A 14858-nucleotide genomic window follows, 5' to 3' on the forward strand; every position below is an offset into this window, starting at 1 on the left:
AGTCATGTGATCAGTCACATGGAGGAGGAGCAGGAAGGGGGCATGTAGGAAGTGAAGGGATTTCTGTGCAGGAAGCCGGGACATGTAAGAGCTGAAGGGAGAAGTCTGCACTGGTGAGCGGTAATGGGGGAGCAGGACTGTGTGATAGAGGGGACAGGACTCAGTCCTGGGGGGCACCGGGACTCTGCACATTAGGGTACAGCCGGCTCCACATGTAAGAGCTGAAGGGAGAAGTCTGCACTGGTGAGTGGTAATGGGGGAGCAGGGACTGTGTGATAGAGGGGACAGGACTCAGTCCTGGGGGGCACCGGGACTCTGCACATTAGGGTACAGCCGGCTCCACATGTAAGAGCTGAAGGGAGAAGTCTGCACTGGTGAGCGGTAATGGGGGAGCAGGGACTGTGTGATAGAGGGGACAGGACTCAGTCCTGGGGGGCACCGGGACTCTGCACATTAGGGTACAGCCGGCTCCACATGTAAGAGCTGAAGGGAGAAGTCTGCACTGGTGAGCGGTAATGGGGGGCAGGGACTGTGTGATAGAGAGGACAGGACTCAGTCCTGGGGGGCACCGGGACTCTGCACATTAGGGTACAGCCGGCTCCACATGTAAGAGCTGAAGGGAGAAGTCTGTACTGGTGAGCGGTAATGGGGGTGCAGGGACTGTGTGATAGAGGGGACAGGACTCAGTCCTGGGGGGCACCGGGACTCTGCACATTAGGGTACAGCCGGCTCCACATGTAAGAGCTGAAGGGAGAAGTCTGCACTGGTGAGCGGTAATGGGGAGCAGGACTGTGTGATAGAGGGGACAGGACTCAGTCCTGGGGGGCACCGGGACTCTGCACATTTGCTCTGATGATCACTTGTGTATTAAAGTGAAGAGCTGTAAAACCTGCACTCGTAATGACCACAGACAGGATACAGATCCCCAACACATAGCAAGGCTATAATATTCCCAGGACATTCACATGTTCTTCCAATGGGGTGTACTTAATTTTGTGCACTATATGTCCTATTGGGGGTTTCTGTTACAGAAACTGAGAGCGAGGATGGAGTCACACTGCCACATGATTACAGACAGAAAACCCTTTACCTGTGGCCAAACATTGCTGTGCTCCAGGACACAACATATAAAATATGTTATATTAACCCCTTAACCACCGATACGCCACTCTGGGGTCATGTGATGACCCCAAGGTACCGTAGCCTGTGAGATTCAGCTATAAGTGGACTCTCACAAGTAGGGTTGAGCGACCTTGACCTTTTTAGAGTCGAGCCGTGTTTCGCGAAACCCGACTATCTTAGAAGTCGAGTCGAGTGGAATCGGCCGATTATCGCGAAAAGTCGGGTATCGCCCGAAACACGAAACCCAATGCAAGTCAATGGGGGAGCATAGTCGGCAGTGAGTGGAGGCCAGGAAAACACCTACACTGCCCATTTTAATGGCAAAAACATCCATTCTTGTTAAAGAAGCTTGTCAATCATAATTTACCTTATAATAATTGGAAGGCATTTGAAATTGGGGGTCATTTGGCTAAAGTTGTGGGGGGTAGGGCTGGTTCAAGTAATTAGTGGGCCCAGTAAATCTGGACCACGTCACGGCAGTGGAGCAGGGAGAGGTAAGTATTTCAACTTTGCAAGTGCTGTGATCCTGAGCAAGCAGGGGGGGCCCACTCGTTGGCATTGGCACTGGCACAGGGCCCCTCAAAGTACAGCGGTGTGTTTGCATGGCGGGGGCGCCTCCCACCGGCAGCAACACTTTTGCGTACTATGAGAGGCCCTGTGCCAGTGACGTCGCCAACTAGTATTCCTCCCCCCACCTGATGAAGGAACCTGCACTTTCATCTGCACCTTCCTCTTTGTCCCCGTGTAAGGTGGTATGGTATGCGGGAAGAGGAACCTGACTTTCAGCAGGGTCACAATCTTGCTGTGTAGCGTGCACGGGGAATTTTGCGTTATGGGTCAATGTACCAGCAGACTCATCTATCACTGGCTGGGCAATGGGCAGGATGAGGAGGAAACACAGATATAGGCCCAAAGAATAAAGTGGGCTAAATGCAGTTCAAAATTGGTAACACAGGACTAACCAGGGGGCATTGCAGTGGAGGACAACTGGAATGAGAGGCTGACACAGAGAGTAGGCCCAAATCAGTAAGTAGTCGAAATGCAGTTCAAAATTGGCAACCGTAGTAAACAGGCGGCACAGCTTTGTTCAGTGGAGGAGAACAGCAAGGAGTGGCAGACACCGATAGTAGGCCCAAACCCAACTATTAGGCCAAATGCAGTCTAACATTAACAACTACTTAACGAGAGCCTGAAAATGGAATGTCAGGACAGGAAACCAGGAGAACAGCAAGGAGTGGCAGACACCGATAGTAGGCCCCAAACCAACTAGTACGCCAAATGCAGTTGTTCCGTTTAACCACAATTTAATGAGAGCCTGAAGATAGAAGTTCAGGAAAGGCAACCTGGAGAACACCTTGGAGTGTATAACACCATCTCTCTACACCCCATACCCAATTTGTAGGCCTAATGCAGCATAGTTTCCAACAACTACTAAACGAGAGCCGGAAGATCGAAGCTCAGGAAAGGCAACCTGGAGAACACCTTGGAGTGGAACACACCATCTCTCTACACCCCATACCCAATTTGTAGGCCTAATGCAGCGTAGTTTCCAACAACTACTAAACGAGAGCCGGAAGATCGAAGCTCAGGAAAGGCAACCTGGAGAACACCTTGGAGTGGAACACACCATCTCTCTACACCCCATACCCAATTTGTAGGCCTAATGCAGTGTAGTTTCCAACAACTACTAAACGAGAGCATGAAGATCGAAGCTCAGGAAAGGCAACCTGGAGAACACCTTGGAGTGGAACACACCATCTCTCTACACCCCATACCCAATTTGTAGGCCTAATGCAGCGTACTTTCCAACAACTACTAAACGAGAGCCGGAAGATCGAAGCTCAGGAAAGGCAACCTGGAGAACACCTTGGAGTGGAACACACCATCTCTCTACACCCCATACCCAATTTGTAGGCCTAATGCAGTGTAGTTTCCAACAACTACTAAATGAGAGCATGAAGATCGAAGCATTGGCGAGGAAACCTGGGGAACACCTTGGAGTGGAACACACCATCTCTCTACACCCCATACCCAATTTGTAGGCCTAATGCAGCGTAGTTTCCAACAACTACTAAACGAGAGCCGGAAGATCGAAGCTCAGGAAAGGCAACCTGGAGAACACCTTGGAGTGGAACACACCATCTCTCTACACCCCATACCCAATTTGTAGGCTTAATGCAGTGTAGTTTCCAAGAACTACTAAACGAGAGCCGGAAGATCGAAGCTCAGGAAAGGCAACCTGGAGAACACCTTGGAGTGGAACACACCATCTCTCTACACCCCATACCCAATTTGTAGGCCTAATGCAGTGTAGTTTCCAACAACTACTAAACGAGAGCATGAAGATCGAAGCATTGGCGAGGAAACCTGGGGAACACCTTGGAGTGGAACACACCATCTCTCTACACCCTATACCCAATTTGTAGGCCTAATGCAGCGTAGTTTCCAACAACTACTAAACGAGAGCCGGAAGATCGAAGCTCAGGAAAGGCAACCTGGAGAACACCTTGGAGTGGAACACACCATCTCTCTACACCCCATACCCAATTTGTAGGCCTAATGCAGTGTAGTTTTCAACAACTACTAAACGAGAGCCGGAAGATCGGAGCTCAGGAAAGGTAACCTGGAGAACACCTTGGAGTGGAACACACCATCTCTCTACACCCCATACCCAATTTGTAGGCCTAATGCAGCGTAGTTTCCAACAACTACTAAACGAGAGCCGGAAGATCGAAGCTCAGGAAAGGCAACCTGGAGAACACCTTGGAGTGGAACACACCATCTCTCTACACCCCATACCCAATTTGTAGGCCTAATGCAGTGTAGTTTCCAAGAACTACTAAACGAGAGCCGGAAGATCGAAGCTCAGGAAAGGCAACCTGGAGAACACCTTGGAGTGGAACACACCATCTCTCTACACCCCATACCCAATTTGTAGGCCTAATGCAGTGTAGTTTCCAACAACTACTAAACGAGAGCATGAAGATCGAAGCATTGGCGAGGAAACCTGGGGAACACCTTGGAGTGGAACACACCATCTCTCTGCACCCCATACCCAATTTGTAGGCCTAATGCAGCGTAGTTTCCAACAACTACTAAACGAGAGCCGGAAGATCGAAGCTCAGGAAAGGCAACCTGGAGAACACCTTGGAGTGGAACACACCATCTCTCTACACCCCATACCCAATTTGTAGGCCTAATGCAGTGTAGTTTCCAACAACTACTAAACGAGAGCCGGAAGATCGGAGCTCAGGAAAGGTAACCTGGAGAACACCTTGGAGTGGAACACACCATCTCTCTACACCCCATACCCAATTTGTAGGCCTAATGCAGCGTAGTTTCCAACAACTACTAAACGAGAGCCGGAAGATTGAAGCTCAGGAAAGGCAACCTGGAGAACACCTTGGAGTGGAACACACCATCTCTCTACACCCCATACCCAATTTGTAGGCCTAATGCAGTGTAGTTTCCAACAACTACTAAACGAGAGCCGGAAGATCGGAGCTCAGGAAAGGTAACCTGGAGAACACCTTGGAGTGGAACACACCATCTCTCTACACCCCATACCCAATTTGTAGGCCTAATGCAGCGTAGTTTCCAACAACTACTAAACGAGAGCCGGAAGATCGAAGCTCAGGAAAGGCAACCTGGAGAACACCTTGGAGTGGAACACACCATCTCTCTACACCCCATACCCAATTTGTAGGCCTAATGCAGTGTTGTTTCCAACAACTACTAAACGAGAGCCGGAAGATCGGAGCTCAGGAAAGGTAACCTGGAGAACACCTTGGAGTGGAACACACCATCTCTCTACACCCCATACCCAATTTGTAGGCCTAATGCAGCGTAGTTTCCAACAACTACTAAACGAGAGCCGGAAGATCGAAGCTCAGGAAAGGCAACCTGGAGAACACCTTGGAGTGGAACACACCATCTCTCTACACCCCATACCCAATTGTAGGCCTAATGCAGTGTAGTTTCCAAGAACTACTAAACGAGAGCCGGAAGATCGAAGCTCAGGAAAGGCAACCTGGAGAACACCTTGGAGTGGAACACACCATCTCTCTACACCCCATACCCAATTTGTAGGCCTAATGCAGTGTAGTTTCCAACAACTACTAAACGAGAGCATGAAGATCGAAGCTCAGGAAAGGCAACCTGGAGAACACCTTGGAGTGGAACACACCATCTCTCTACACCCCATACCCAATTTGTAGGCCTAATGCAGTGTAGTTTCCAACAACTACTAAACGAGAGCATTAAGATCGAAGCAATGGCGAGGAAACCTGGGGCACACCTTGGGGAGGCAGACACCATTAGTAGGCCCTACCAAAGTTGTACCCCCAATGCAGTTTTAAAATTCCTAGAGGCTGAAAACAAGACTATTGACGCTCAGCTTTTTTCAAAGGAACACAGCTGTTTTGAGTGGCGCAGACAGACACAGGTAGTAGGACTTAACCCAAAAATGTGGCTCACTGCAGCTTAAAAAAGTTACAGGGGTACACAAGCAGCAGTGCTCTGGGCAGTGGAGGACAATTTCAATAGTGGACCGCAGACAGACTTTGTACGCCTACTATTAAAAAAAGGATGCTCTATGCAATTAAAAATAGGTTCCAGGGGTCCACGGGCAGCAGTGGTGTGGTCAGTGGACGAGTATTGGAAGGAGGGACCGCAGACAGGCGTAGTAGGCCTAACATAACAAAATTAGGCTGTAGACACTGTAAAATTGGTTCCAGGGGTACACGGGCAGCAGTGGTGTGGTCAGCGGAGGAAAATTGGAATTAGGGACTGCAGACAGACTTTGTAGGCTGTCCCCTGTGGACCATGCATCCAACACATTAACCCAGTGCACCGTAATGGACACGTAACTTTTTGTGGACATGCCTACTGGTCCATGCGTCACTTGTCAGGTGCACCTTTCTACTGTTTGATTGCCTGAGTGCTATGACAATGCAGACTTTTTCATGCCGGTGGAGGGCTGGGATGGCTTTTCTCGCAAAAGAAATGTCGACTGGGTAGCTTGAACCGTTGCACAGTGTAGTTCATCTGGGCTTTCTAAATATAAAACAAAGAAAAAAAGGAGGCTACATGCACTTTCAGCTGGGTTCCAGGGGTACACGGCCAGCATTGGTCTGGTCAGTGGAGAACTATTGGAAGGAGTGACCGCAAACAGGCATCGAAGGCCTAACATAATAACACATTGCTGTTGGCAATTTTAAATTGGTTCCAGGGGTACACGGGCAGCAGTGGTGTGGTCAGTGGAGGCATATTGTAAGGAGTGACCGCAGACAGGCATCAAAGGCCTAAAATAATAACACATGGCTGTAGGCAATTTTAAATTGGTTCCAGGGGTACACGGGCAGCAGTGGTGTGGTCAGTGGAGGCCTAGTGGAAGGAGTGACCGCAGACAGGCATCGAAGGCCTAAAATAATAACACATGGCTGTAGGCAATTTTAAATTGGTTCCAGGGGTACACGGGCAGCAGTGGTGTGGTCAGTGGAGGCCTAGTGGAAGGAGTGACCGCAGACAGGCATCGAAGGCCTAAAATAATAACACATGGCTGTAGGCAATTTTAAATTGGTTCCAGGGGTACACGGGCAGCAGTGGCCTGGTCAGTGTAGTAGTAGTAGAAAGAACGGACCGCAGACAGGCATCGAAGGCCTAAAATAAAAAAATTGGGCTGGCTGTAGGCAATTTTAAATTGGTTCCAGGGGTACACGGGCAGCAGTGGTGTGGTCAGTGGAGGCATATTGTAAGGAGTGACCGCAGACAGGCATCGAAGGCCTAAAATAATAACACATGGCTGTAGGCAATTTTAAATTGGTTCCAGGGGTACACGGGCAGCAGTGGTGTGGTCAGTGGAGGCCTAGTGGAAGGAGTGACCGCAGACAGGCATCGAAGGCCTAAAATAAAAAAATTGGGCTGGCTGTAGGCAATTTTAAATTGGTTCCAGGGGTACACGGGCAGCAGTGGTGTGGTCAGTGGAGGCCTAGTGGAAGGAGTGATCGCAGACAGGCATCGAAGGCCTAAAATAATAACACATGGCTGTAGGCAATTTTAAATTGGTTCCAGGGGTACACGGGCAGCAGTGGTGTGGTCAGTGGAGGCCTGGTGGAAGGAGTGACCGCAGACAGGCATCGAAGGCCTAAAATAAAAAAATTGGGCTGGCTGTAGGCAATTTTAAATTGGTTCCAGGGGTACACGGGCAGCAGTGGTGTGGTCAGTGGAGGCATATTGTAAGGAGTGACCGCAGACAGGCATCGAAGGCCTAAAATAATAACACATGGCTGTAGGCAATTTTAAATTGGTTCCAGGGGTACACGGGCAGCAGTGGTGTGGTCAGTGGAGGCCTAGTGGAAGGAGTGACCGCAGACAGGCATCGAAGGCCTAAAATAAAAAAATTGGGCTGGCTGTAGGCAATTTTAAATTGGTTCCAGGGGTACACGGGCAGCAGTGGTGTGGTCAGTGGAGGCCTAGTGGAAGGAGTGACCGCAGACAGGCATCGAAGGCCTAAAATAATAACACATGGCTGTAGGCAATTTTAAATTGGTTCCAGGGGTACACGGGCAGCAGTGGTGTGGTCAGTGGAGGCCTAGTGGAAGGAGTGACCGCAGACAGGCATTGAAGGCCTAAAATAAAAAAATTGGGCTGGCTGTAGGCAATTTTAAATTGGTTCCAGGGGTACACGGGCAGCAGTGGTGTGGTCAGTGGAGGCATAGTGGAAGGAGTGACCGCAGACAGGCTTCGAAGGCCTAACATAACAAAAATGTCAATACAATGGTATTGTGAGTGGCAGGCATTGAAGGATGTCAGCGCATAGACTAAACATTGGTGGAGCTGTGAGATAATTTTGCAAGTGGTAGAGCACTGTTTGAGCTGGGGGGGGAACTGTCTTGTGGCCGGCGGTACAGGCCCAGGGCCCCTCATATTACAACGGTGTGTCTGACGTTGGGTGCGCACCACCACCGCCAGAGACACTTTATTGTACTAGGAGGGACCCAGTGGCAGTGCCGTCGACCAAAAGCGGGCACACCCACCTCTTCAGACAAACAGCACCCTCACGGGTGCTGTCGCCAAGTGTCGATACCACGGCCCCGTGTGGGGAGTTTGGCCATTTAGTGAGGTGTAAACATGTCGTATGCTGGACAATCAGGTGCAGAAAATTACGAGATTGCAAAAGGCATTCAGAATAGTCCACAGGCAAGACCTTTTCATAGGAAAGCTAGGTGTCAGCCGGGCAAGGTGGGGCAAAAGATTTCGAAATCCAGTTGTGGTTCATTTTAATGAAGGTTAGATCATCTACATTTTGGGTAGCCAGACGAGTCCTTTTTTCTGTTAGTATTGAACCTGCAGCACTGAATACTCTTTCTGATAGAACACTAGCTGCCGGGCAAGCAAGCTCCTGCAATGCATATTCTGCCAATTCTGGCCAGGTGTCTAATTTTGATGCCCAGTAATCAAATGGGAATGACGGTTGAGGGAGAACATCGATAAGGGATGAAAAATAGTTTGTAACCATACTGGACAAATGTTGTCTCCTGTCACTTTGAATTGATGCTGCAGTACCTGTCCTGTCTGCGGTCATAGCAAAATCACTCCACAACCTGGTCAGAAAACCCCTCTGGCCAACGCCACTTCTGATTTCTGCCCCTCTAACTCCTCTGGTCTGCTGGCCCCTGCAGCTCGTGTGAGAACGATCACGGGCGCTGTGTGCAGGGAATGCCAGAAGCAAACGGTCAACAAGAGTTGATTGTTTGGTTGCTAATATTAGTTCCAAGTTCTCATGTGGCATTATATTTTGCAATTTGCCTTTATAGCGAGGATCAAGGAGGCAGGCCAACCAGTAATCGTCATTGTTCATCATTTTAGTTATGCGTGTGTCCCTTTTGAGGATACGTAAGGCATAATCCGCCATGTAGGCCAAAGTTCCAGTTCTCAAATCTGCGGTTGTGCTTGGTTGAGGGGCAGTTTCAGGCAAATCCACGTCACTTGTGTCCCTCCAAAAACCAGAACCCGGCCTTGCCGCTCCACCAATTTCCAGTGGCCCCGGAAAAGCTTCCTCATTAAAAATATAATCATCCCCATCATCCTCCTCGTCCTCCTCCTCCTCTTCGCGCGCTAACTCGTCCTGTACACTGCCCTGGCCAGACAATGGCTGACTGTCATCAAGGCTTTCCTCTTCCTCAGCTGCAGACGCCTGATCCTTTATGTGCGTCAAACTTTGCATCAGCAGACGCATTAGGGGGATGCTCATGCTTATTATGGCGTTGTCTGCACTAACCAGCCGTGTGCATTCCTCAAAACACTGAAGGACTTGACACATGTCTTGAATCTTCGACCACTGCACACCTGACAACTCCATGTCTGCCATCCTACTGCCTGCCCGTGTATGTGTATCCTCCCACAAAAACATAACAGCCCGCCTCTGTTCGCACAGTCTCTGAAGCATGTGCAGTGTTGAGTTCCACCTTGTTGCAACGTCTATGATTAGGCGATACTGGGGAAGGTTCAAAGAACGCTGAAAGGTCTGCATACGGCTGAAGTGTACGGGCGAACGGCGGATATGTGAGCAAAGTCCACGCACTTTGAGGAGCAGGTCGGATAACCCCGGATAACTTTTCAGGAAGCACTGCACCACCAGGTTTAAGGTGTGAGCCAGGCAAGGAATGTGTTTCAGTTGGGAAAGGGAGATGGCAGCCATGAAATTCCTTCCGTTATCACTAACTACCTTGCCTGCCTCAAGATCTACAGTGCCCAGCCACGACTGCGTTTCTTTCTGCAAGAACTCGGACAGAACTTCCGCGGTGTGTCTGTTGTCGCCCAAACACTTCATAGCCAATACAGCCTGCTGACGTTTGCCAGTAGCTGCCCCATAATGGGAGACCTGGTGTGCAACAGTGGCAGCTGCGGATGGAGTGGTTGTGCGACTGCGGTCTGTGGACGAGCTCTCGCTTCTGCAGGAGGATGAAGAGGAGGAGGAGGGGGTGCGAACGGCTACAGCCAACTGTTTCCTAGACCGTGGGCTAGGCAGAACTGTCCCAAACTTGCTGTCCCCTGTGGACCCTGCATCCACAACATTCACCCAGTGTGCCGTGATGGACACGTAACGTCCCTGGCCATGCCTACTGGTCCATGCATCTATTGTCAGGTGCACCTTTGTGCTCACAGATTGCCTGAGTGCATGGACGATGCGCTCTTTAACATGCTGGTGGAGGGCTGGGATGGCTTTTCTGGAAAAAAAGTGTCGACTGGGTAGCTCGTAGCGTGGTACAGCGTAGTCCATCAGGGCTTTGAAAGCTTCGCTTTCAACTAACCGGTAGGGCATCATCTCTAACGAGATTAGTTTAGCTATGTGGGCGTTCAAACCCTGTGTACGCGGATGCGAGGCTAAGTACTTCCTTTTTCTAACCATAGTCTCATGTAGGGTGAGCTGGACTGGAGAGCTGGAGATCGTGGAACTAGCGGGGGTGCCGGTGGACATGGCAGACTGAGAGACGGTGGGAGATGGTATTGTTGCCGCTGGTGCCCTAGATGCAGTGTTTCCTACTACGAAACTGGTGATTCCCTGACCCTGACTGCTTTGGCCTGGCAAAGAAACCTGCACAGATACTGCAGGTGGTGCGGAAAATGGTGGCCCTACACTGCCGGAAGGGATGTTGCGTTGCTGACTAGCTTCATTGGCCGAGGGTGCTACAACCTTAAGGGACGTTTGGTAGTTAGTCCAGGCTTGCAAATGCATGGTGGTTAAATGTCTATGCATGCAACTTGTATTGAGACTTTTCAGATTCTGTCCTCTGCTTAAGGTAGTTGAACATTTTTGACAGATGACTTTGCGCTGATCAATTGGATGTTGTTTAAAAAAATGCCAGACTGCACTCTTTCTAGCATCGGATACCTTTTCAGGCATTGCAGACTGAGCTTTAACCGGATGGCCACGCTGTCCTCCAACAGGTTTTGGCTTTGCCACGCGTTTTGGGCAAGATACGGGCCCGGCAGATGGAACCTGTTGCGATATTGATGCCTGCTGCGGCCCCTCCTCCTCCGCTTCAGAACTGCTGCCGCCTGCACCCTGTTCCCCCAATGGCTGCCAATCGGGGTCAAGAACTGGGTCATCTATTACCTCTTCTTGTAGCTCGTGTGCAACTTCGTCTGTGTCACCGTGTTGGTCGGTGGTATAGCGTTTGTGATGGGGCAACATAGTCTCATCAGGGTCTGATTCTTGATCATTACCCTGCGAGGGCAATGTTGTGGTCTGAGTCAAAGGACCAGCATAGTAGTCTGGCTGTGGCTGTGCATCAGGGCACTCCATGTCAGATTCAACTTGTAATGGGCATGGACTGTTAACTGCTTCACTTTCTAAGCCAGGGACGGTATGCAGGGCCGTATTTAGAGTTTCTGCTGCCCTAGGCACTTTTAGTGCTGCCTCCCCCTTTGGTGAGTATGACACTATCGGCAGTGACTTTGGCAAAAATCGCTGATGTGAAAGTCGCCTTTTGCAGCAGATCCGACAGTTTTTCCGCATCTGCCGCGTAATGGATCACTTAGGGCAACACTGCGTTCGGCCTCATTCATTCCCTATGGGACTTACAGACATGTGCGGCTCTTGCGGTTTTGCCGCCATCCGGCAAATGCGGTACTTGCAGCAATGAGAAAAAACACTACTAGCAGTGTTTTATGTATCATCGTAAGTGCAAAACCGCAATTGCCGCACATGTTCGCAAGTAGCCATCATTACCTGTCCCTGCACCTTGCTAGCTCATCCCTATCCAACCCTCCCTGACCTAAAACTACACTATAAAGCTTCAGAAAAGCAATTTATTAACTGCCATATTCCTATGATAATGAGGGCTCTAGGCTACGGCGTAGACTGGGACGGGCAGTCTCCGGGTCTCCATCCTCTCTGTGCACACCCTCAGTCCCTGCCTCACTGCCTGTGCACAGACCTCCCTCCAACGCACCCGGTAATCACCGCTCGCAGTAGCATACCAGCAGAGGTGTATCTAGGGTTTCTGGCACCCGGGGAAAGAATTCATTTTGGTGCCCCCCCTCCGCCAAGGACATATGTGATTTGCACACTCAGTCATGTACCCACGAGCTCCTCTCCCTAATGCTCTCAATGTTCAGTGAAAAACTAAGAGAAGCAGAAGAGAAGCTCGATGTCACAGGACCATAAGAGTATGTGTCCACGTTCAGGATTGCATCAGGATTTGGTCAGGATTTTTCATCAGTATTTGTAGCCAAAACCAGGAGTGGAACAATTAGAGGAAAACTATAATAGAACCATATGCTCCACTTCTGTATTTATCACCCACTCCTGGTTTTGGCTACAAATACTGATGTAAAATACTGACCAAATCCTGATGCAATCCTGAACGTGGACACACACCCTAAGTCTGAAAAATCGCATATGAGTGACGTGTCCATGTGACGACTACTGGAACTTGCAGAGCTGAGTCCTGACATCGCAGCTTCTGAATTCTCACAACGCATGCACTGCACACTTTTAGGATTCTCCCTTGCCGGTGGACGGTCATGTCAGCACAAGTATGTGATTTGTAGACTTCTGACCACATTCTGACTAGATGTGCCCGGCCTCGCTCAGTTCATTTTCATTGACGGAGGTCACGCATGTCTAGTCAGCACGTGATCGCATTAATGTAAATCCCCAGCATGAGAGAATCCTGACAGCGTGCAGTGTGCACTGTGAGAATTCAGAAGTCTGCAGTCACAAAGAATGACTGCAGACTCATCACAAGCCTGGACATCCCCTTTAAAAGGGACTCTGTCACCTGAATTTGGAGGGAACAATTTTCAGCCATAGGGGCGGGGCTTTCGGGTGTTTGATTCACCCTTTCCTTACCCGCTGGCTGCATGCTGGCTGCAATATTGGATTGAAGCTCATTCTCTGTCCTCCATAGTACACGCCTGCGCAAGGCAAGATTGCAGATTGTGCAGGTACAGTATGTACTACGGAGGACAGAGAATGAGCTTCAATCCAATATTGCAGCCAGCATGCAGCCAGCGGGTATGGAAAGGGTGAATCAAACACCCGAAAACCCCACCCCTATGGCTGAAAATTGTTCCCTCCAAATTCAGGTGACAGTGTCCCTTTAAATCTCCTAACATATATAAAAACATGAGAGTTAGCATCACAAATAACATTTACATCCAGGTACCTGATAGATGACGTCGCCTCTGGAGCCGTTCTCCTTTTCTTCATCTTGTCCAGATCCCATGATGAGTTTTCTCATCCACAGCCGTCTCTGCAGACTTCCATCTTCGCCGCTCTTTTGCAGAAAGTCTCCACATGACGCCCTTAAAGATACAAGTGTCATTATAATGCTCCCAAATAAAAAATTGCCCCTCACTATATTGTCTGCACAAAGTATGACCCCCACACTGTCCCTCTTATGGTACATGCTCTTCACACTGTCCTCTCCTTTCTATACCAGTCCCCTCTTCACACTGTCCTCTCACACTGTGTCCCCCTTATAGGGCCCAGTATTTATACTCCATATTTATACTCCATCCTCCCACACTGCGTTCATGCCTCCCCCATCCTCCCACCCTGCGTTCATGGCTCCCCCATCCTTCTCCCCTGCAAGCATGGCTCCCCCATCCTCCCACTCTGCGTTCATGGCTCCCCATCCTTCTCCCCTGCGTTCATGGCTCCCCCATCCTTCTCCCCTGCGTTCATGGCTCCCCCATCCTCCCACTCTGCGTTCATGGCTCCCCCATCCTCCCACTCTGCGTTCATGGCTCCCCATCCTTCTCCCCTGCGTTCATGGCTCCCCATCCTTCTCCCCTGTATGCACGGCTCCCCATCCTTCTCCCCTGTATGCACGGCTCCCCATCCTTCTCCCCTGTATGCACGGCTCCCCATCCTTCTCCCCTGTGTGCACGGCTCCCCATCCTTCTCCCCTGTGTGCACGGCTCCCCATCCTTCTCCCCTGTGTACATGGCTCCCCATCCTTCTCCCCTGTGTGCACGGCTCCCCATCCTTCTCCCCTGTGTGCACGGCTCCCCAACCTTCTCCCCTGTGTGCACGGCTCCCCATCCTTCTCCCCTGTGTACATGGCTCCCCATCCTTCTCCCCTGTGTGCACGGCTCCCCATCCTTCTCCCCTGTATGCACGACTCCCCATCCTCCCCTGTATGCACGGCTCCCCATCCTTCTCCCCTGTATGCACGGCTCCCCATCCTTCTCCCCTGTATGCACGGCTCCCCATCCTTCTCCCCTGTGTGCACGGCTCCCCATCCTTCTCCCCTGTATGCACGACTCCCCATCCTTCTCCCCTGTATGCACGGCTCCCCATCCTTCTCCCCTGTATGCACGGCTCCCCATCCTTCTCCCCTGTATGCACGGCTCCCCATCCTTCTCCCCTGTATGCACGGCTCCCCATCCTTCTCCCCTGTATGCACGGCTCCCCTTCCTTCTCCCCTGTATGCACGACTCCCCATCCTTCTCCCCTGTATGCACGGCTCCCCATCATTCTCCCCTGTATGCACGACTCCCCATCCTTCTCCCCTGTATGCACGGCTCCCCATCCTTCTCCCCTGTATGCATGGCTCCCCATCCTCCTCCCCTGTGTGCACGGCACCCCACTTTTTTCCCTGTCATACTTACCTCTCACCGGCGCGCAGCACAGAACTTCCTGGCATCTCAGCGTCTTCCTTCCTGTCTTCAGCGGTCACATGGTAGCGCTAATTAAGGGTGATGAATATGCGCATATTCAT

General features: G+C 50.6%; 1 protein-coding gene across 2 annotated transcripts in view; it reads left to right on the top strand.

Moving 5' to 3' along the window:
• The first annotated feature begins 37 nt into the window (after positions 1-37).
• LOC138667007 (zinc finger protein 84-like) overlaps positions 38-14858 on the top strand; it is a 57646-nt gene continuing 42825 nt past the window's right edge. Inside the window, exon 1 of one of the 2 annotated variants that reach the window (XM_069755230.1) lies at positions 38-113. The gene's annotated coding sequence lies outside the window, so the exon portion shown is untranslated. The remainder of the gene's footprint in view (positions 114-14858) is intronic. The other variant, XM_069755229.1, reaches the window with a different exon arrangement.

The sequence above is a fragment of the Ranitomeya imitator genome, chromosome 2, assembly GCF_032444005.1.
Source record: "Ranitomeya imitator isolate aRanImi1 chromosome 2, aRanImi1.pri, whole genome shotgun sequence".
Classification (NCBI taxonomy): domain Eukaryota; kingdom Metazoa; phylum Chordata; class Amphibia; order Anura; family Dendrobatidae; genus Ranitomeya; species Ranitomeya imitator.